Genomic DNA, 24,660 nt, shown 5'->3' on the forward strand with positions numbered 1-24,660 from the left:
CCCCTTAACAACCAAACCGCACCCCCATCCTGCCCCTCCAGCTTGCAATGGAGCAGGCAGTTGATGTGGGAGGGAGCTGACTTATGAAATGACAGAGTCCCTTCTGATTTTCCTAAAATTACAAAATCCACAGGCTGAGTGGGGCTCCAACAGCACCCACTTAGCTGGGCTGGGCTGAGGGAGGTTGGAAGGAGACAGAGGAACTGAGGCAACCAGGTCATGTCAGTATTTTCCAACAGGAAGACCGTATATACCAGCAGTTAAGCAATCCTTTCTGTTTTCTTTAAGGTGGAGTCACGTCCCTCCTTGGTGCTTCTTTTTCAAAGGCGGACCGACTAGTGACATCTAGTGGTCCTCATTTAAATTACGCTAGGTGGGCAGAGGGAGAGTGATTGGTGGGATTACACCTGCGGTGCATCTTACAAGGGTATATGTGAAACTTAGTAAGTGTAGAATGTAAATGTCTTAACACAATAACTAAGAAAATGCCAGGAAGGCTATGTTAACCAGTGTGATGAAAATGTGTCAAACGGTCTATAAAACCAGTTATGGTGCCTCATGATCGCATTAATGTACACAGCTATGATTCAATAAAAAAAAATAATAATAAAAAATAAATTACGCTTGGACTACAACGCCATGAAAAAAAAGAAAGGGAAACAGAACCACCACTAATTTATCCTGGATTTCCGCTGCAATCACCTCGGGCAAGTCCCTTCCCCTCTCTGCACCTCTACATCCTCATCTGTAAATGGAGCAATGACAGAACCCACCCCACGGGCAGTTACGAACGCTGAAGGAGATAACATAAACTAACTACCACTGGTGCTGGCCACACAGTGACCCTTCAGGAATGTCATTAGTATTCTGCTCCACTTGTCTTTGTGATACAACAAAAATCATATTGTTAAATACCTGGTGAAGTTACACTGATTTTTCCTCACAATCTTCTAGGGCGATTGACACAGTGAGGAAGATACGCCCCGAGCACCATGTGCACGCCCTCAGCATCACTCTGCACCCCTTCAGGGATGCGGCGCCCCCACCCCCAGTCCAGTAGTGTCCAGGCCCATCAGCGTCTGTAGGCACAGGATGGATGTTTGAGATCTGAATGTCTCGGGTGGGATGTGCTCTCTTCAGTTTACCAGAGCCCACACCACTCCCTGTCATCTTGTACTAAGCCACTTCTCCCACGTGGCCTCTGAAAACACTTGAAATTGGGGCGAGTGGGCACAAACACACACACACACACGTTTAGACCCTAAAAGATAAAGTCCATAACTCGTACACTGTCTGGTCATGATTTATTCCCATGAACCGTACACACCAGTGACAGTCATTCAGAACTTACTGCCAGCTGAACAGTAAGTTCCCACCTAAGTGGGAACCCTCCTCAGCCAGTCCCTACTATCCACCCAGAATGCCTCCTGTCTGCTAAATACACATGTCAAAATTCAGCATTAAAGGGTGTAGATCAGTGTTATTAATTCCATTCACACTGTTGTGCAGCTATCATCGCCATCTATGTCCAGAACTTTTTCATCTTCCTTTTCAACTTCTTCAGAACTGAAACTGCTCCCATTAAACACTAATTTCCCTTCCTCCTTCCCCCTAGACCCTGGCGACTGTGATTCTCCTTTCTGTCTCTGAAGTTGACTTCTCTAGGTACGTCACATAAGTGGAACCACACAGTATTTTTTTTGTTTGTTTCTGGCTTATTTCACTTAACATGTCTTCGAGGTTCATCTGTGTCACTGCATGTGTTAAAATCTCCTCCATTTTAGGGATGAATAATACAGCAGGATTGGTATCACAGTTGACTCCCTCCTTAGGATGACCTGATTTTCATAGACTGAACATGCACCACATGTACTCAATGAAGGGCCTTATGTTGCCCACCTCCATATGCTGACCAGTTTGTTACAGTCCCTTGGGTGGTCAACTTAGAGAGGTTCTACTGTATTTCATTGTATATAGACACAGTATAGCACATTTTCTTTATCCATTCATCTGTTGATGGACACTGCTATTTCCACCTTTTGGTTATTGTAAATAATGCTACTATAAACGTGGGTATACAGATACTTGTTCAAATTCCCAATTTCCATTCTTTTGGGTATATGGATCATATGATAATTTTATGTTCAATATTTTCAGGAACTGCTACACCATCTTCCATGGGGGCTATTTCACATTCCTGGCAGCAATGTATTAAGAGTTCCAATTTCTCCACATCCTCACCAATACCTGTTCTTTTTGGTTTTTCATAAGCACCATCCTCGTGGGTATGAAGGATCTATCATCCACTGTCTTAATCTCCATTTGCGCTTCATTTTTACTCTCTTATTTTGTCTTTTTTGTTTCTCTGACAGAGCCACAAACTTCCTGATGGCAGAAACTGTCATATATTATTTACTAAACTCCTATCTGATCTCCTATCCCAGCCTCTTGGTTCTCATGGGCACCTAAAGTGGAGGTTGGCACGAGTCTTCAGTCTGGGTCTTCTAAGTGTGGTCTCCTGCAGCGTCGGCGCACCTGGAAGCCTGTTAGAAATGTGAAATCTCAGGCCTCGCCCAGAAACTGCTGAGCAAGAGTCGGCATTTTAACAAGGCCTCAAAGGGCTTGGTGGCACTAATGCGGGAAAGCCACTGCCCTTTTGTCATGAGGGTCAGCTACCGCATGTGGCGGACACTCTAAATGACTGAGGGATTAATGAGAAAAATTAACAGCCCCATTAACATCCACCGTCAGGCACGTATCAAAAATGTGAAAAAGCATCTTGTGAAAAGCAGCTCAAAGCAGGTTGAAAAACCGGGCAGAGAAAACTGTCACAGCCAAGAGGAGCCTAAGGAGATGAGACGACTAAGCGTCAATGATATCCTGGATGGGATCCTAGGACAGAAAAAGGCCATTAGACAAAACTAGGAACATCTGAATATAGGTGAACTCAAGGTCATAATAATGTATTAATATCAGCTGGTACCAATCATGACAAACGGACCACACTAAGGTAAGACGCTGATAATGGGAGAGACTGATGCAGTTTTCCTGCAGGTCTGAAACTACTCTAAAATATAAGGTCTGTTTAAAAGGGGGAGGCAGAGAAGAAGTAGGATAACGAGGACCCTCAGAGGCAGATGTATAGGGAGCAACATGTGTGCATTATTTCCTCCTGTGGAATACGCTGGTACCTCCGGGGCGCTGTGTGATCCTAAGGAACGAGGGTCAGTAGCTGGTCGTCTCTGGATCTGAGGTCAGGTCAGCCTCCCCCTGCCGGGCCTGGGCAGGCCTCTGCTATTTAACTGCTACTCACCTGTTCCCCTGGAGGGGAGAGCCACCTGCTAAAAAGACATGAAGAAAGTGGGGTTGGAAAAAAAAAGAAAGTGGGGTTGGAGACATAGAACAATGTAAGAAATACTCCAGCACTGTCTTAATCTGCCTTTCTTGGGTTAAAATGTATTTTCCTGAGATTAAAGTTTAAATTATATCAATTCTTAAAAGAAAGCATTAACATCAGATCACAACCAAAGTGAAGGGTCCCAGGGAGCTAGGTTTTATGGAGAGGCTACGTTGGGTGCTGTGCTAACCCTTTACCTAAGAGCTCATTCTCTTCATATAAAGTGATTTCTTTCTCTCTTGGCTTCTCAAATAAGCTTCCTCATTGAACAGATGACATTTTGTTTATGTAAAATACAGACCTTAGGGGCATAAGCAACATTTAAATTGATCTGTACTTAAAAAAGTTGATCTATACTAAAACGAACAGTAATAGCACAGATTACAGCTTGCACCTCTTCTTTTTACTATATTACACGCTGTGCATTCCCATTACATTATTGGCCTCAATTACTGTACAGACCAACCCTATGAGGCCGCAGGTGCTGTTACTATCTCTATGAGCTGCCTGCACACATTTTCAACAGGCTAGAAGAGATAGCTTTAAAAGGGTAGCACCGTGGTTACGGCGCCAGCTACAAACACTGAGGATGGCGAGTTCAAACCCGGCCCAGGCCAGCTAAACAACTGCAACAAAAAAATAGCTGGGTGTTGTGGTGGGCACCTGTAGTCCCAGCTACTTGGGAGGCTGAGGCAAGAGAATCACTGAAGTCCTAAAGTTTGAGGTTGCTATGAGCCGTAACCCCAGGGCACTCTACCAAGGGCAACATAGTGAGACTCTGTCTCAAAGAAGAACAGGGGCGGGGGGGAGACTGTGAGACTCCAGAGACTGTGAGACTCAAGTTCAGTGTGGCACAAGAGTGCAATCCCTAACCAAAAAGCTATTATAATTTATCTTGAATTAACAAAAGTATAATAACAACGAAAAACCAGTATTTACTGAGAGAAGATTATTTGCCACACAGTAATGTCAGAGACTTCAAACATGTCATCACTTTGCTGTTTACAGCACACTTTGAATGGAGGAACTATTGTCCCCGTTCTACCAAATGAATAACTTGAGACTGGAAGAACAGACAACAGTGCATGGGTCACACAGCTATCAAGTGGCAGAGCTGGGTCCTCAGCCCGGATGCATCTGATGGCAAAGCTTGGGATGGGCAACTCTGCCCACCCGAGAACTAAGGGCCAGCTCTGTCCGGCACTGGGGACCTGCCTCTATTCCAGGCCTGGCATTGAATAAAGTGGGGGCCAGGGAAAAACATGGCTCAGACAAAAGACATTACAGGGAGACACGATTGGTTCTTCATATTTTAAGGGCTCCCATGAAGAAAAAGGAGCAGACGCTCCTGGGTGATCAAAGAGAGCAGAAATGGCTAAAGAAGGCCAAAACTAGAAGGCGACAGATTTAAGTTCATACAACAAAGAACACAACTATTGCAGAAGAGTCACTGTCTCATGAGGTAGTGAGGTTATCACCTCACAGGTGAGAAGCCTCCAATAACCTAGAGCAGTGGTTCTCAACCTTCCTAATGCCGCGAGCCTTTAATACAGTTCCTGTGGGTCACAGGTTAAGAAATGCTGACCTAGCTGAACAGTCATCTAGAATTCAAGTTCAATATCCAGGCCCTTTCTAATTGAAACTCAGACTCAGTAATCCTATGGAGATTGGCCACTTCCCCCTGCTTGCTTTCTTTCCTTACTGAGAAACAGAGTGCTCTGACCAATCTGTCTCCAGCCAGCTGCCTCTTTTCCTCTGTGGGTTGGAACCCAAGCTGTGGTCTTAGCGTTCACAGGCACTGATAAGGTTGTTGAGGTTGTTACTCAAAGCACTGACAGCTCACCCATGTTCCTAAACGTGAAGAAACCAGCCCTGACTCTGAGCCAAATTCCTTAAACCCTCATATGAACTCTGAACCCCCCTCATTAGGGACATACCTGGGTGGAGCATCTCTTTTCCCACTTCTTCCTCAAGGACGCTGAAGCCCCATGTACATAGAAGTTCCCTAGGAAATGTTTTGCCTGGTTAATGTTTCTTTCTTTGAAGTTCCAAACAGCCCCATCTCTGGATGGTTTGGGGCAGTCCCCTGTGAGAACTCCCCTGCTGCCACTTTGGAGGTGACTCCAGTTGCAGGCTTAGAAGAACATCCTATAGTCCTATGCCACGTAAGAATGTATTTGTCAGCAACGGGCCACATACAAGACAGTGGTTCCATAAGATTATAATGGAGCTGAAAAATTCCTATCGTGTAGTAACACCATGGCCGTCATTAACACTGTAGCACAATGTACTACTTGTGTGTCTGTGGTCAGGCTGGTATAAATAAGCTGGCTGTGCTGCCGGCTGGACAAAAGCAGAGCAACATACAACTGCGTATAGCATGAAATAATAATTGGTAAATGACTATGCCACTGGTTCATTTATTTACTATATTATACTTTTTGTCACTACTTTAGAGTGTGCTCCTTCTACTTAAATTTTAAAAAAGAAAGAAGTGCCCAGGCACAGGAGCTCACACCTATAATCCTAGCACTTTGGGAGGCAGAGGCAAGAGGATCACTTGAGCCCAGGAGACCAGCCTGGACAACATAGCTAGATCACACCTATACAGAAAAACAGAAAACTTAAGACGGGCCTGGTGTCATGCACCTGTAGTTATAGCTACTTAGTAAGCTGAGGCAGGAGGATTCCTGGAGCCCAGAAGTATAAAGTTTGATGACACCACTGTACCCTAGTCTGGGAAACAAAGGGAGACCTTGTCCCCCTCCACAAAAAAAAAAAAAGTTAACTGCAAAATAGCCTCAGTCATGTCCTTCAGGAGGTACCCAGAGGAGGCATTAACATCACAGGAGATGACAGCTCCATGCACGTCCTTGTCCCTGAAGACCTTCCAGTGGGACGAAATGTGGAGATAAAAACCAGTGATACTGATGTTGCTGGCCCTGTGCTGACCAGGCTAATGTCTATGTTTGTCTTGGTTTTTAACAAAAGGGTTTAAAAAGTACAAAAACAGACAAACAAAAACTTTTAAAAATAGAAAAACTTATGAAATAATATCTAAAGAAAGAAAATATTTTTGTACAGCTGTACGATGTGTTTGTATTTTAAGCTAAGTGTTACTACAACACTCAAAAGTTAGAAAAAATTTAAAGTCTGTGAAGTAAAAATATTACCATAAACTAAGATTAACTTATTCCTTAAGAAAATTTTTTATAAGTTTAGGGTAGCCTACCTGTACAGCTTTTATCAAGTGTCCAGCAGTGTGCAGCGAGTTCTGGGCCTCACCTGCCCTCACCCCTCACTCGATGGCTCCCCCAGGGCAATTTCCATCCTGCAAGCTCCAGTCATGGTAAGCACCCTATAGGGTGCACCATTTTTTTATATTTTATACTGTATTTTTGCCATATCTTTTCTATGCTTGGAAACACAGATGCTTAGCAGTGTGTCATAACGGCCTACAGTATTCAGCACAGGAAGATGCTGTACAGATGTCAGGAGCTCAGGAACAACAGGCTGTACCATCCAGCCTCAGTGTAGAGAAGGCTCCACCATCTAGGTTCACTAGATAATGTTCACATAATGATGAAATCGCCTGACACATTTCTCAGAACATAACCCCATTATTAAGTGACAAATGACTGTGCAGCATGTTACCACTAACCCACTGGAATAGAATATACACGGGCCAGATGAGGATTACAAATCTTGGAGAGTAAATTATAAATACGTCTAATTCACACCAAACATATGGACGTCTCTGTCAGCATTGAAGGACATCATGATGAAGAGGAAATGCCGTCAAGCAGTAGGCGCACAGAAATCCCCGGGAAAAAGAATACTTGGAAAAAGACAATAAGCGCCGAAGAGGCATCTGCGGAGCTGGAGGGGACCATTAGTGTGAGTCCTGGTGAGCACCAGATGGATTCCTGTGGCCCTGCATGGCAGAGAGGCTCTGAAGAGGGGATCAGCAGGGGGCCGAATCAAGCACTGTGTCCCACAAAAGCAAGCCCTGTGGCTGGCCGAGAGGGTGTCGCCATCATGGGAGTTGATATTCACCACAAGAAGAACCAAAAGGTTCATCCCAAGGAGCCCAAGAGCAGGGCATGGACCTAAGGCTATTGGTCCAGCTGTACAGGTCTCTGGCCAGACAACTAACTCTACCTTCAACCGGGTTGTGCTGAAGAGGTTGTTTATGAGTCGCACCAATCGGCCACCACTGTCTCTTTCCCAGATGATGCAGAAGATGAAACTTTCTGGCTGGAAAAACAAAACAGCTGTGGTTGTGGGAACCATAACAGACGATGCGCGGGTTCAGGAAGTGCCCAAACTGAAGGTGTGTGCTTTGCCCATGAGCAGACAGGCCCGCACCCATATTCTCAAGGCTGGGGGCAAGATCCTCACCTTTGACCAGCTGGCCCTGGACTCCCCCCAAGGGCTATGGCACCATCCTGCTTTTTTTGAAAAAAAAGCAAGCCCTGTAATAAGATCCTTCCCTTGGCATAGAAAGAAATCCTCTTTGAGTCTCTTTATGCAACCACCACAAAGGGTCAGCAAGAATGTGGGGGTTGTTGTGTCATGATCACAAGGCCCTGTTGACTGCAGAGAGGAAGCTAGCTCACTCTGCTACTACCGATTATGGGATAGGCTGATGCCTCCGTTTCCTTCTGAAGAACATAATCTGCCCAGCATACCTTTTGCAGATTTTCCACCTTCACTCCATATTATGAAATTTTCCAGGTCTCCATGCTGACACATCTCTTCCACTCACTGTCTCCTGTTCTCTGGGTTGGTTCACTGGTTAAACAAGTCAGACCTTTCCTAACTGATTGGGAAAACACTGACCCTACCCTTTAGACATTGGGATGTGGCAAGCAGCACCCTATGGCTCAGTATAATCCTTTTTAGTCCAGTATGGGCCTCTTTTAGATCTTACTTCTTACTGATAATTTGAGAACAATCTAAATAATCAATTTCAAACCAATATAGAAAAACAACCATTGCAAAAATATCTTGTCGGCCATTTTCATTTCTTAAAGGTCTTGAGCCTCAGAAAACCAATTATAAAAACATTTATGCAGTTACTGCATTCCACTATTAGAAATTAAAATGTTTAACTTAATCTAATTATCCAAAGTAACATTAATCAAAGGACAAAAACAAATGGAAGACAAGGTGCTTTAACCCAAGGCTGAATAGGCGATCTTGTACAAAGTGCCTGTTTATCAAAACATGAAACCAAGTCTCCTAATTCAAGAAAGAAAAGAATGCTAGATTCAGGCTAAGAGACTTGGGGTTTAGTGTCTATTCTCCCATTAAATGGCTATTTTAGTAAGTCCCAAAATCTTCATGGGCTATTTCCTACCTCTAAAGTACTGTGATTTTACCATTATTCCCTACCAACAACACCTCTAAAAAGAAATCTAAAAAAATTAAAGATCTGTTATTGACAAGCTCTGATCTCCATGCTGTGGCAGACTTTCTTAGCACGGAGGAGACAACAGTCACTGCCTTCAGAGGGACTATATTTCCCCAACCTGTGGATTCATGCCCAGATATGGGATTTGCTTTGGGCAATGAATTATGAGCAAAAATGTGTGTCACTTCTGAATAGAGGCTTTAAGAGTCAGTGTTGCTCCACCGTGCTCTTTTCTGCCTACGATAAGCACAGGCTATGCTCCAGATGGGGATGTTATGTCAGCCCAGCTCCCAGGGTGAAGATGACGGGGACAGGAAATACAGCAAACCCGAGGTGGGCAAGATGCACGTATGAGAATGAACTCTGTTTGTCATAAGCCACTGAGACATCAGGAGGTATTTGTTACCACAGCCAAACCACGCCTATCCTTACTGACTTTGCAATTGCAAAGCCAGTTAGTCACTATCTGCAAAATATTTTGTCTTTGTGACTACAAGATCCAGTTTTGGAATTGATTGAGACAGATACGTGATAAAATACATCTTTCACAAAAATAAGGTATATTTACTCAGAAGCTTTTTCTTCTGGCTGCCACTAAAAATAGGTTGACATGCTAACCTGAGAATTCTGTAACCTGTTACTAATTACTATGGTATTAGTTAGAAAAGTCAAAATGCAGAGTGCATCTATGAAAAGCAGCAAAATGAAACATTAGCTATTCATAGTAGAATGAGCACTTTAGGAAAGCTTGAGATTCTCATTCAGAGATACAAAAAGAATGTAGGGATGTATTTAACAGTACTACAAAATTGTTAAAATTATTAATGGCAAAAAGACAAAAGACCATTTAGAAAATACTTTGTACAAACTATATACACACATATTTCATAACCAAGGAAAGAATGAAACTCTTTTTCTGTTCTGAAGAGGCTTCTAAGATCCTACTTTGAATTCAGGTTGCCATAGAAACCAGTAGACTTCTGTATGGGATTCCATCGAAATTGCTGCATAATTTGGGGCACACAGAAGAAGTCTGCCTTACTGTCTCAACTTAAAACAAAGCCACAACTCTGGTTTGACCCCTTTGATGAGTCTCAGAGTTTTGAGGATAAAACATCTATTTTAAAAAATTAAGGTTCATGACAGTGATATTCCTTCAAACTCAGATATTGTGCTTTCCAAGAGGCAGGAGCTATCAACATGACCATGACCCACAATTGTGCTATTTGAAGTCAGGTCATGATATATCATCCCTGGTACCAGGCATGCATGTCTGTGTATGCACGCTCAGGCACAAAGGTAACTGGGGAAGATAAGTTTATGTGTAGCAGCAATAACTTTGCTTTGGATAAGCCACAAAATTTATGCTACAGCCACTCCACACAAATATGATAGTAATAATAGCTAACATTCATTGTATGCATACTGTTTTCACTTCTTTTTCTGTATTAATGCAACCAACCTATGAGATAGGTTCTATTATCATCTTGGTTTTATTTATAGGGAAACTAGGGCATAAAGTATTTTCGCAGGTTGCCCAACACAATAGTAGAGGTAGAACTGGGATTTTAACCCAGGCCATCTATCTCCAGAGTCTGCACTTGTAACCACTAGGATTTCCTACCCTTCTGAGCATCTTAGAAATTTGCAATTACAAATATAAGACAGCTCAGCTGAGATTAAGAACACAGCCTAGCACCCATTGCAATAGTTCTCAAGCTCCAGGGCACACCCATAACAGGCTGCTTAATGAAAATGTGTATTCCTGGGTTGCCTATGCAGAAATCTTGATGCAGCATATTCCAAGTAGGGGCCATGCACCTGTATCTTCAGAGCACCCCCAGTGACAGGTGGTTCTGCAGGCCACATCCCCAGTGACACAGGGGGTTCTGCAGGCCACACTTGGATCAATAATGACCTAGTCAAACTCAGCTAGTAAATGACTGTAGATAAATGAATCAGCTTCACCTATCCAGAGGAAATCTGAGAAATAGAAGGAAAAAAAATAACTGAGAAGAGAAAAGCAGAAAATGAAAGACCTAAAACAGTAAATCTTTCCTACTTCCTTGGAATTTTCCTCAGACCTTTAATCACAGTCTATTAGGATTTTACACATAGTTCTAAGAAGTTATCTAGTTTTCAAGATAATAGAAAATTGAAAAGGAATGGAGGAACTAGGAAGCTCAGGCAGAAACACTGGCAGTTGGCAGCGCCCACATTTCAAGGAGTAGAGGGCACTGGCCCCATACACCATGGGTGGCGGGTTCAAGCCTGGCCCTGGCTAAAACTGCAAAAAAAAAAAAAAAAAAAAGAAAGGAAAAGAAACACTGATAGCAATGCATGAAGGCCTGTAGGAAGGGAAGGAGAATGCAGGAGAAGTTTAGAAATCCAAACATTCACAGACGCACTGAGATCTGAGCCCTCCACACACCTAGGAAGGACTGCCTTTTCAGAACATGGTAAAAAATAATATCCCTGATGTTGAGCCACCCAAAAGCAAAATGGAGGGACAGTTAGTGATTTCGTATATTTTGCATACTACTTTTAAAAGACAACGACATCAAATGTTTAAGAAAATTTTCCATTTTAACTGGTTGAAACCATAAAATTGGGGGCTAGAAGCTGGCATATGACAATTCCCTCTCTTGGCCTAGAAAGATGCTAAGAAACGTATTGATAGATCTAGGGGAAGTCGGGGGAAAGAGCTGGTTGGTGGTTAGCACTGGGTGTTAGGAGAGGGTGGCATTCTTTTCCTTAACCTCCTAGGATTTCTCCTGCTATTGGGTCCACAGTAAAAAATGATTAGGATTCAAGAGCAGAGAGAGAATGAGGGACAAGTTAATACGAATGGAGACGACAGATGGCCCTATCCTGTGACTACAGTAATCTCCCAATGTTGTTAAGTATTCTAGTCGCCTCTAGTGCAGTAGTTCTCAACCTTCCTAATGCTGAGATGTATGTTCTTTGTTACAAGGGGGGAGCAACCCACAGGTTGAGAACTGCTGCTCTAGTGGATCTTTCTCTTAGCTCTAAAGGCAAGGGGAAAATGAAGTGCTTGCCTTTATGAATGTGTGTGTGTGTGTGAGAGAGAGAGAGAGAGAGAGAGAGAAAGGGAAAGGGAGAGACAGACAGGGTCTTGCTCTGTAGCCCAAACTAAAGTACAATGGCATGATCACTGCTCACTGCAACCTTCAACTCTCAGGCTCAAGTGATCCTCCTGCCTCAGCCTCCTGAGTAGCTGTGACTACAGTCATGTGCCCCTCACCCAGCTAGTCCTTCTTGTATTTTTTGTAGAGATGACTGTCTTGCTATGTTGCCCAGATTGGTCTCAAACTCCTAGCCTCAAGCGATCCTCCCACGTAGGCCTCCCAAAGAGCTAAGATTAAAAGCATGAGCCACTGCGCCCCCCTCCTTTATGTATTATAGCCTAGGAAAAGGTTAAGCCATGATGTATATACTAACCTACAGAAAACAGAAGCCCATATGCTAGGTCTAATCAAACAGCTAGTAAGGAAGTTGTTATACAAATGGGGTTCCAAACTTTATCTAGAAACAAGAGTAGGAAAGTAAGAACACAAGCTAAAAAAGAACACTTGAACATTATATGAAAAGGGAAGTAAGATAAAGAGATGAACTTTGGCCAGTGTAATATGATAGCAACACCCAGTGACACATGTCTTAGCTACTGTATCTAACACAGAATGACAATATTTCTATTTTTTTTTTGAAAGAGAGTCTCAGTTTGTTGCCCCAGGCTAGAGTGCCACAGCATCATAGCTCACAGCAACTTCAAACTCCTGGGCTCAAGCGATTCTCTTGCTTCAGCCTCCCAAGTAACCACAGGTACCCGTCACACCACCTAGCTAATGTTTCTATTTTTTTAGTAGAGACAGGGTCTTGCTCTTGCTCAGGCTGATCTCAAACTCCTGAGCTCAGGCAATCCACCATCCTCAGCCTCCCGGAGTGCTAGGATTACAAGCGTGAGCCACTGTACCCGGCCAGAACAACAATATCTCTACATCATATACTGCTACTTATTGAACAGAGCCTTCTCAAAGAGGAAAATGTTCTTGTTTGGAAGGACACTTCCAAATGACCTGAGTGAGTGCTTAACCATTTGTCTTTTGCATTCCAAAGACACTATGCGGGGAGTAAAATAGTCTTAAAATGATGATTTGGGAGTCTTCAGCACATAAATGAACGAGTCTGTCCAAAGAAAATGTAGAATGAAAATGTGTTCAGGTCAGAACTCTGGAGAGCTCTCATAATTAAAAGCCAAGGAGTTAAAGAGCTACCAGCGGAGGAAACAGAAAAGGCAGAAAAGGAGATTGGAATACAATCAAAACAGAGGAATATCTCAGAAGCAAAGGCTGGGGAAAGTCTTCAGAACGATAAAACGCTTCAGAGAGGAAGTAGCATTCTATGAAGTCTCAGAAATTGACAGTGAAGTCACGATGCCTTTGCAGAGAGCATTTTGGTGAGGGGTGAAGGGGACAGGTAGCCATGTGCTCCTGTCTGAGACATGAATTGGACATGGAGAAATAAAGGCAGCGGATAAAAAGATTGCTCTTAGATGTGTGACGATGAAGGAAGGAAGGAAAGATCCAGTGGTAGTTTGAGGAGGAAACAGTAGAGAGTGAGAGGGCTTTTGTTTTCATCCTTGTTTTGCTTTCCTATAATGGGACACAGTTAGGTGCCAGGTAGCTAAAGGGCAAGTTCTCAGAGGAACTTAGAATGACAACAGGAGGAACTGAAGTTGGAGAGCAGAGTCAATGGTGATGACTAACAAGATGACGGTGGTAAGAGAGTTCAAATTGAGAGCACATCTGGAGGAGGAAGCCTTGGGAAGGGAGGCACAGGCATTACCTTGTCTGAAACACCACGGAAAAGAGGCAATAGCCTAAACTGGGACATCTAAAATGTGTTCTACATAAATGCATATATTTTGCTGGACACAGTGGCTCTCTTCAGTAATCCTAGCAATCTGGAAGTCCAAGGCGGGAGGATCACTTGAGCCAGGACTTTGAGATTGCTGTGAGCTAGGCTGATACCACAGCACTCTGGGGTGACGGAGTGCGACTCTGTCTCAAATAGATAAATAAATTTAATCCTTCACCTGCATCTGAGACTTTCCCCCAAAAGAAATGCTTAAAATAAATAAGACAATAAAGCAATGTTTCAGATTATATGTATTATCTACCTTATATATGAGTAAGCAGAAAAACACATAATCCATTTTAGAATAAGTTCAAATAAGATAAAATTATAGACTGGAGACTCAAAGGATTAAAACGTCCAGTAAAGGGAAATGTTACTCTTCTGATAGCCAAAGTTTGACTTAATAAAAACAGAGATATTAACTGTGTCAACCCATAATCTCTTAACATTTGATTTGCCTCATAATTTCAGTAGGCTACCAGTGAAAACGAGGTGAAATATCTCTTAGTCTAGAAACACTTTGCTTTTGAGAACACTGTCAAAACTTTCAAGAATACTTGACACCCACTCTAAATAATAAAACAAGGCCTATTTTCCCTTCTATGTCTGTTTGTAAATTGACAATGCTTTGTCAAGGATAAAAATATCATTAGATTTAGACTTCACAGAACTGGAGACAAGTCATAAGAAGGGGACTAAATCTTAAACATGAAAGGAAGAAAACTAAAAAGTGAAAAGCAATTTGATGTTTCTTTTTTCTTTCTTTCTTCAATTCCTCTATCTTACTCTTCAGAAGGGATACAGCTTATTCTTTTACCTTTCTGAACACTGGCTTTTTAAATTTTCTCTTCTTTTCTGTACTAGAATATGTGTTTATTTAAGGCCATACAGGTGTGTGTAGTGGCGTCCACCTGTAATCCCAGATACCGGAGGTTGAGGCAGGAAGATCATTTGAGCCCAGGAGTTTGAAATCAGCCTGGGCAACACAGTGAGATCTCATCTCTGAAAATGAAAAAGTTTAAAAAGAAAAATAAAGTTAAGGTTATATACATTGTATATATAAGCCCCTTATGTTCAAACATAGCATTGTGGTCCAGTATCCAAAGTTTCACTGGAAAGCACATTTACAGACAAGTTTCTGCACAGCTGTAGTGACTGCCCATGACCTAAGACTTGAGGGCAACAGAGAACCTCCCCGCCCCTCTCCTTGGCAACCTGTTCACTGCTTATGACTTGCACCTCTCCCTTCCAACCACCACCATCATCTTCAGCCAAACATACACCACTCAAGCTGCTACTCTTAACTCCTGAAAATAAGCCCAGTTTAGTGTTCACCATTCATTATACCCTGAGTGAAGGGCAGAGACAAATCACACACAGTCCACAGCTGTCAAAGAGAAGTGACAGAGAGAATGTGAAACCGAAACGGTTTTACAAGGAACATGTAGTCAATGTCTCAAATCACACAAAAGCAAGTGCCCCAGAGTGCTTTGCAAAAAGCAATAATTATTCTATCTAAATACATTATAAACACGTGAGCAGTAATCAAGAATAATCTCTACTGCCATAATTTCTCTAAAACCTCCTTATTTTATTAAGTTAGACAAGTGCAATATTTCTTTTCAAAGAAATGCCAGCATGTCAAAGATCTCCATATTTTTAATACACTTGATTTGTATATATGAAAACGTGGACTTCATTTTAATGATCTGTAATCCCTACATTTGTTTCAGGCTTCCATGCCAAGCCACACCTTCATCTTCTAAACTCTTGGAACGGTTTTTCCTTAAGGAAATAACACAAATCGAAGAATCAAAGAAAACATGATCACGTACAGGACTCTCAAGTTTAATCATCAGGACTTTGGTGATGAGGGCAAAGACATTCAGGGTTGTTTTGAGATAGTGTAAGTTTCTACTACTTGACAATATTTGCACTTAAAAAAGTTGAGGAGGTCCAAGAAAAGCAAAATTGAAATAAGTTTGGACAAAACATATGAAAAAAGAATGGGCTCTCAATAAAGACCACTGTGGGGTGGGAGAGATGTTGTACTACCGTTTCATTTTTTCTGGGATTAACTTTTAAATAGCTTTCTTCCACCAAAGTGTTATGTAAAAACCACAACTACTTAAGTGTACGAATTGAAAGCATTTATAATATTACAAAATCAAAAAGAGAACCTCTTACAACACAGAAAAACAGAACTGTGTCCTAGTGGCACGTGTCTACCATGGTCATGTGACAAGTGATATTTAAGATGAAGAAGCCCAATGAGTGTATAATGATGGAGGGAAACACCCTAACAGTTTAGGGACCGACAGCTTACCAGCTCAAGGTGAACTGGGAAAAACACTAAGTGAGTAAAATAGGAATATTTGTAGATACTGGTTTTGTAATTATTTGGCTTATGATGGCCACTTTCGATCATTTTATTTGTCTGTTTCTTGTATATTTAAGTAGTTTCTATAAAGCCTTTGTGTAGACAACATAGTTACTTCCTCATTGGACCGTCCCAAAAACGACATTAAGATTACATATTACTTTAGCTTTGAACTGTGAAATAAAGAAGTGAGAAATACTTGCCTTGATCTCTGCTTATTAACGCAGCACACCAACTATCAGATAGGTGTTACTGTATCTTCCCCACAAGCAAATCACTACAGAATTGAAGGGTGCTACTCCCTTAGTGACCTGCCATTATTCCCAGTAATATGGTAAGCATCACTCATTTAAAGTTGCAAAACTAGAAATCTAATTTCCAGAATCAGCTTTCAACTAATTTGTCATTGTAGCTAAACTATTTGCAGCCACTAAGTTCTATATTGCTAGGCCAATAAGCAAATTCTATTCTTCTTCAAATTTTACCCTACCTCCAGAACCTCTACTTTAATTTGTATAAATCAAGTTGATGCCTTTACTGAAAACAGGGAATAGTTCAAAAGAATTAATTTTTTTTTTCCACACCATAACAAGTGCAACAGCTCAAGTTTCAGAGTTGAGAGCTAGGGAGTATTACGGTGAGAACCAAGAAAGCCAAGAACATTTTCTCCAAATTGTCTATTTCCATCAACCATATCCAAATAAGAGCCAAACTGGACTCATTGGTAGCCCATAGCCTGTACTACAATCATATGTGAAAGCAGAAATTTTTTTTATGTTTTTTATTTTGAGACAGAATTTCAATATGTCACCCTCGGTAAAGTGCCATAGTGTCACAGCTCACAGCAACCTCAAACTCTTGGGCTTAAGCAATTCTCTTGCCTCAGCCTCCCAAGTAGCTGGGACTACAGGCGCATGCCACAACGCCCAGCTATTTTTGTTGTTGTTGTATTTGACATTGTTTGGCAGGCCTGGGCTGGGTTCGAACCCACCAGCTCTGATATATGTGGCGGGCGCCCTAGCTGCTGAGCTACAGGCGCAGAGCCAAGAGCAGAAAATTTTTTAAAAAATGCATTATGGGCCAGGTACAGTGGATCATGTACTCCTCTCTGGGAGGCCAAGGCAAGTGAATTGCTTGAGCTCAGGAGTACAAGACCAGCCTGAACAAAAGCAAGACCCACACTAACCGGGCATCATGGTGGGGGCCTGTAGTCCCAGCTACTGGGAAGGCTGAAGCTAAAGGATCTCTTGAGCCCATGAGTTTGAGGTTACTGTGAGCCATAATGCCACAGCACTCTATCCAGGGAGACAGAGTGAGACTCTGTTTCTAAATAAATAAATAAATAATGAAAAATGCATTATTCAAAGAAAACAGTCGTGAAAAAAATGATCGCTCAAGGCCAAGATTAAATTAAAAATCCAGGAGTCTGGAATATTTCAAATGCTCCAGGAGGTGCAGAAAGTATTTTTGTTCCTGCAATAGAAGAGCTCTCATTTAAAAGGAAAATAGACTTTAGAAAACTGAGCTTCAAAGATGTCAACATTTCAATCATCAAAATCGGCTATACATAACTGTAGTTTTAAAGGAATAGTGCCCCCATGTGGTTTTTGAAAAGATTTCAGAAAATGTCTGAGAAGTCACACTTGTTATACTATGAACAGAGAGGTTTTCTTGTATGCTTTTATTATTTTTGTTTACATTTATTTTTAAATGTGATTATAGATGTGTCTAGAGCTTTGTAGGAAGACGTTAAGTACATGTGAAGAGCTGTGTCTCCAATGGGAAGAGTTGTTCCATTCATGTCCCTGCTCAGTGGAGAGGCCGTGAGCAAAGGATTTGCAAAAGGCACCTGCCACAGGTGGTGCAGGGCTGGGGCACCACTGGTTACTCTGCAGGAGAGTCCACAGAGTGAGCTACCATAACCGAGCCTCCACACCTCTCTCCTACCTGCAATGGGTCCAAACATCCTGCTTTTCTCCTGTTGTGAACAAAACACCCAGCCCCCACCTGACTAGCTCTTCCGCTCATGCACTGGATCTTATTCAAGGACTAGGCTCCAGCAACTCTCTTCTCTCCTGAATCACCAGTGTTTTCCCTTTCACTGGATTGTTGCCATTGGCATCAACATACAAAGATGCCATCATAAAAACCCTCTCTTGGCCCCACTTCTCCCCTCTCTTTTACTGCCATACTCTTGAATGAACTGCCCGTATTAACTGACTCCATTTCAAGCTTCCCTTTCTCTCTTGAAACCATTCCATTTAGGCTTCTCAGCTCACCGCCCCACCAAAACTGGTCTTACTGAGGTCACCAATGTTGTCCATGGGGCTAAAACCATCAGTGACTCTCAGGCTCATCTACTTTGACTCACTGACAGCAGCTGACACAATTATCATCCTTTTTTCCCAGAACCCTTTCTTCTATTGGCTCCCAGGCACATCCTCCTACCTTTCTGGCCACTCCCCAGTCTCCTTTGCTAGATCCCCATCTCCCCAACCACTAAACCAGTGGTTCTCACCATGTCTGTGCATTAGAATCACCCAGGAAGCTTTTAAAAGGTTATGATGCCAGAGCCCACTCCAGTCAGTGATTCAGACTTAATTCACCCAGGGAGGGTCCTGGGCGTCGGTGGGCCGTTAAATTGCCCCAGATGACTCTGATGCTTGCCCAGGGGGAAGGTCAGTGCTCTCAGTGTTGAAATGCCCCTTGGATCTTCCTTTCTGTCTACACTCTCCAGGAGACCTCAGCCAGACTCATGACTTTAAACGACTTTTACAAGTTATCTCGGTTTGGGTTCACCGGAAAGCAAAGCCTGCGAAAATTAATTGGGTGTTATCCCAAAGGACTTGGAAAGTGATGCCATTAATCAAGAGTGAGACAACGGGCAGAGTGAGACGGGAAGGGGGGAAAGCCAGTGTAAATGTGCATTTGCAGGGTCACTGTTATGGGCAACCAGACATCAATTTTGCAGGGCTCCTGAAAAGTGCACACAGCTCCCACCCTAGAATGCTGAAGCCCAGTCACCTCCTCTCCCATTGTTGGAGGTTTTCCTGGGGGCATTAATTTGTTTGTCTAGGTTGCAGTGAACTTTGGAGAAGGCCAGTTGGCAGAAAGGTGCACGTTCACTGAGTCTGAGCTCACAGCAAGCCAGCCCAGGGCAGCCGCGGCAGATAGTGAAGGTAACCCTACTTACACTAGAGGCCCTAAAATGTACATATCCAGCCTCATGCTCCCCCCTGTACTCTAGACTCACACATCTGACCTAGATATGCAGCAGGCATCTCATACTTAGCATACCCAAAACCAAGCTCCCAATCTCGCTTCCCCCACCGAACCTGCTTTTCTCTCTTCACACAAAGGCAACCCCATTCTTTCAGTTGCTCAAGTCAAAAACCTTTAAAGTCACCTTTAATTTCCTACTTTTTTTCACTCTCCACATTTAATCCATCAGTAAATCCTAATGACTCCAACTTCAAAATACAGTATATCCAGAATCTGACCATTCACACCACCTCCACCAGCCTGGTCCAGGCTGTCATCATCTCTTGCCAGAATTACTGCTGTAACCTTGGGGACGGGCATCTCCACTTCCACCCTCCCATTTCCTCTCAAATCTATTCTCAACTTGGCAGTCAGAGTAACCCTGTTCAAACATAAGAGAGAACATTTAACTTCCTTCCTCCAAACTCCCCAAAGTATTTCCTCCTCACTTAGAATAAAAGTCAGGGAACGACATGCCTTAGCCCCGTGACTTCCTAGATCACACAGATCACATATACTTCTTGCCCTTTTTTGCTCCATAAACACACCAAGCATGACTGTGCCCCCGGGCCTTTGCACTTGCTGTAACCTCTGTTTGGAACACTCTTTCCCCATTTAACCACTTGCCTCCATCCCTCATCTCCTCCAGCTCTTTTTTTAACTTAAATGTCACCTTCTTATAAAAAGTCTTTTCCTAACAACCCTATTTTACATTGCAGCTTTTTTCTGAACTTGCTTTTTCTCCTTGGTACTTACCACCTTCTAACATAGGATGTCTTTTTCTTGTTCATCTTGTGCATATAGTAAGCACTCAACAAACAGGAGTTGAATTCTCGATGAGAATACCAATAATTATACCCAAAATGCATATTGTTGAGTATTTCCCATATGTCAGGCACTGTGTACTAAACACTTACTTATGTACTAACTCCTTTAAGTCTCACAACCAACTTAAGAGTTAAGTTCCATGTTACATACAAAAAAGTATGCACAGAATTGTTGTGCAAATTGCCAAAGTTCTGCAATTATTAAGCACCCACACGAAAACCCATGTATATTCACATCCCAAAGTCTAGATACTTAACCAGTAGAAAATATTGAGGTTAGTTGCTAATCACCAAGATTAATCATGTTCCCAAATCTTTTGGGGACCAAATTACTCCTCTGACAATGGTATCAATGTAGATGAGTTCATGATGAAACAGGAGGGTCCACTCAGTGACCTGGGAGCACCGATAAGAAGGACTAGAGAAAAACAGCACAAAGAGGAGGGTCAGGTATGGTCAGGTATGGCCAGCCACGTGGACATTCACACCGCAGCTTTCTCGCAGCAAAGACCTTCTAAAACCTCTCACTGCCAGGTGCAGTCCTTGGCTATAGAAATTGGATGCTGAACAAATCAGACAAAGCCCTGATAATCTAGTAAGGCAAACAACAGTCAGATAAATCTTTGAAATAAAATCAGGTAGTGATGAGTGATGGTCAGAGAAAAGCCTCCCTGAGAAGGGCTGTATGGAAGGGGCTGGAACCAGTGTGGGTGTTCAGTTGCTGACCAGCTTTCAAGCCCTCCCCTCCCTCTTCCCCTCCTGACCCACATCGGGTGAGCAAGGAGAAAACCCATGTGCTACCTCTTTAGTTCAAACCACACAAACCTCGGCCCCAGCACAAACCCACAACCACCATAAAAAAGGCTGGTCACTTTCCCAGTTTCAAGCCATTTTCTGACCTGCTTGGCAGCCTACCCGGATAGCCCCAGAGAGCTTGAATTTGTGAGTAATTAATCTCTTCGCATGTTCGGTCCAAGTGTGGCACCATGGGTCTCAATAGCAGAACCAAATGTGAAGTAAGAGGTTAATCTTCCCTCTTATGAGCGCAACCATAAGATAAGGGTCATCTGAGCAGAAACCGAAGTGGAGTCAGGGAATTGGAGAGGAGCAAATGAAGATGGAACCCATAATTTCCTTTAAACTCAAGGAAATAATTTAGGACTAGGAATTCCAGGAAATGGAATGATGGATACTGAATCAAAGGATTACTGATAAGTTTGCTGTTACTGTAGCCTCCAGATCAGCAAAGGACACTGCCTTACAAAATTAAAACTACCCAAAACGCGGAAATGGAACATAAGCAAGCACTTCAATGTAGCCCAGATTTCCAGGTGCCCTGCACGAGTCAATGTGCATTCTCGAGACACGCAGAGAGGCCTCCCTTTGTATAACACAGAACAGCAGAAGCCGAATCCCTATCCTCACTCACCTGACCAGTTCTGTAGCCTGCATACAAGTCACTCTCTAACTGCACCTTTGAATATTTAATCTATGATTTGTGGATAATGACACATCATTTTTTCACGATGATGTGACAGACATAGCCACATCATTTATATTTGTCTTGCTGTGAAAAAAGCAGAAGAGAGTATTATTTCAATTTGTTCTCCTTGGCATCTGACCAAGACTAAGATCAAATGAGCAATCTGTTGGTCATAAACATTTCACGCAAAAACCACGTGGTGAACAGCTTGCAGTGAGATTTGGGAGAGTCACAAGGAGTGGAGGAGGAGGTCCTTGCATTTAGTGCTTAAAATCTACTAAGCAGCAGGGAAAACTCATACAAGTGGATATCATAAAAAAAAAAAGGTACATAAAAATGCTTCAATTATTTCTGTCCTACACAAATGCCATGGGTGAAAAAACAAGGAAAGAATTTGTTCAAGAAGGCTTCATAGGAGATGACATCTATATAGCTTTGAAGGGGAAAGATCCAGGTAGCTCAGGAGACGACATTCTAGCCAGAAGAAACAGATTAAGGAAAAGAAGATGGACTATGTTGGTACACGAAAGCAAAGGCATCATTGCAGACCGAATTGTGTCCCCATCAAAATTCATATGTTGAAGCCCTAACCCTGTGATCCCCATCCCCCAGGCTGCCACATGGTCCTGGTCAGTGGCCTCTTAGGAACTGGACCACACAGCAGGAGGCGAGCAGAAGCCAGGGAGCAAAGCTCCATCTGTATTTGCAGCTGCTCTGCGTCACCGGCATCACCACCTGCATTCACCACCATTGCTGGCATTACCACCTCCTGTCACATAAGTGGGGACAACAGATAGGGATCTAGGTCGCACGTTTCTTATGAGAATCTAATGCCTGACGATCTGGGGTGGAGATCAGATGTAATGCGCTGAATCACCCTGAAACCATCCCTTCCTCCCTGGTCCCTGGTAAAATTGTCTTCCAGGAAAGCAGTTCCTGGGCCAAAAAGGTTGGAGATGCCTCCCTAACCTCCAATATGATGGTATTTGGAGGCGGGGCTTTGGGACGTCATCGGGTTTAGATGAGGTAGTGAAGGTGAGACGCTCATAGGATCAGGACCCCTATTAGAGGAGAAAGAGACGAGAGTTCTGAGCTGTCTCTTTTCCGTGTAAGGATCCAGTAGAAAGGCAGCTGCCTGCTGGGGGCTGAATGTTTGTGTCCCCTGAAATTCATATGTTGACGTCCTAACCCCCAAAGTGATGATGTTACGAAGTAAGACGTTTGAGAGGTGATTAGGTCAGAAGGGCAAAAACCTCATGAGTGGAATTAGTGCCCCTGAAAAAGGCCCTGGAGAGCTCCTCACCCCTTCCACCATGGAAGGACACAGCAAGAAGGCACCATCTCTGAACCAGCAAGTGGGCCCTCACAGGATACCAAGTGTGCCTTGGACATCCCAGCCTCCAGAGCTAGAGAAATAAATTTCTGTTGTTTATAAGCCACCCACTAATGGTATTTGTTATAGTACAGTAAAACAGCCCTCACCAGGAAACCAACCAGCCAGTTCCTTGATTTTGGACATCCAGCCTCCAGAGCTGTGACAAATAAACTCCAGCTGTTTAAGCCACTCATCCAGTCTGGGATTTTGTTACAGCAACCCCAGCTGACTGATATAATCATGCATCAGCATGACAGGGAGAAGGAAAACTACAGAGAAGGTGTGTCGAGTAGAGAATCTTGAAGCCCAAGGTCAAGAAGCCTCGTTTTCTTTCAGAGGCAACTCAGTGCACACACAGCCGCTGTGACAGTCACTAACATCAAACAAGGCTGGGGAAGATGGTACATTCACTGCACAGCCTTGGTCCTCGGTGGAAGACAAGGCAGTGACAGGGAGGTGGGTGCACGCAGTCCAAGGAAAAGGGGTAGACAAGAGCTACTGCCATGCAGCTAACGAGATACTTCCTAGATGAAGAAATGCCAATTGACTGAGAAACTTCCTGCTAAAAAAGGAAAAAAAGTCCCTAAGGGAAGAATAACTATCATCTGGTTTGCCCAGAACCATCTCAGTTTTAGCATTGAATAACTAACCCATCCTGGGAAACCTTCAGTCCTCAAGACAGCTGGTCACCCTACAAAAGACACTTTACAAATTATTAAATCTGAGCAAGTAGCAGGTATAGGTATTATGATGATGAAGTAAGAACCAGATAAAAAAGTCTGAGGATGAATGATGAATTTAAATTGCAGTCACACGGGCGGTGCCTGTGGCTCAAAGGGGTAGGGTGCCAGCCCATATGCCGGAGGTGGCGGGTTCAAGCCCAGCCCCAGCCAAAAACTGCAAAAAATAAATAAACAAAAAAATTGCAGTCACATGTTGTAAGTCGCATGCAGTTCAGGGTGGTAGGAAACTGGAAACATGGGATACTGAGAGTGAGAGAGAGTGTTCAGGTGAGTGCAGAGTTCCTCTCCTCCTGATCATCCACTGTCAACAGGTGCTGTGTTGTCCACACTGCAGACCCCTGGGCTGCACAACATGAGGGAGGAAGGCAGGTCAGAAATGGCCAGGGGCTTTCACAAAGGCCTGGGACTGGGCAGAGGGAGATTCAGAGACCAAGTCAGGTCTCCACATCCTTAATCCCGGGATTTCTCACCTCCCCGCCACAGAGACTCTGGAGACCCTGAGGAGAGACCTAGAGTTAATGGCAAAGAACCAGGCAATAAGACAAAAGAGGAAAACACTTTAATAATTATTCCCTTTTTAAAAAATGGATATTTCCCTCCATTGCTAGAAAACTGCCCTTTCTGTCCTCCTCCAGCTTTCTAAAAGGGATGATGGTCTTGCAAAGCCCAGGGTTAAAGCCTTGCAGCCCCCTGGCTCACTTAATTAAGCCTCCATTAGGGGAGGGCGAACACTCTCATTTCATATTCAGGCAAGAGAAAAGTGCAATAGAACCTTGGTGATCCTTCGGGGTAAGGGGAAATGTGGAAAATAAAGGAGACAGAAAAAGCAATAGAAGGCTC

General features: G+C 43.1%; 1 protein-coding gene and 1 pseudogene across 2 annotated transcripts in view; one reads left to right on the forward strand and one right to left on the reverse strand.

Moving 5' to 3' along the window:
- The window catches only part of CACNB4 (calcium voltage-gated channel auxiliary subunit beta 4), a 265,202-nt gene that overhangs the window by 172,991 nt on the left and 67,551 nt on the right, over positions 1-24,660 (reverse strand). The gene's annotated exons all lie outside the window — the stretch shown is intronic.
- Positions 7,436-20,786, forward strand: LOC128590390 (ribosomal protein L18-like; annotated as a pseudogene).

Source organism: Nycticebus coucang, chromosome 7 (assembly GCF_027406575.1).
Source record: "Nycticebus coucang isolate mNycCou1 chromosome 7, mNycCou1.pri, whole genome shotgun sequence".
Lineage (NCBI taxonomy): Eukaryota > Metazoa > Chordata > Mammalia > Primates > Lorisidae > Nycticebus > Nycticebus coucang.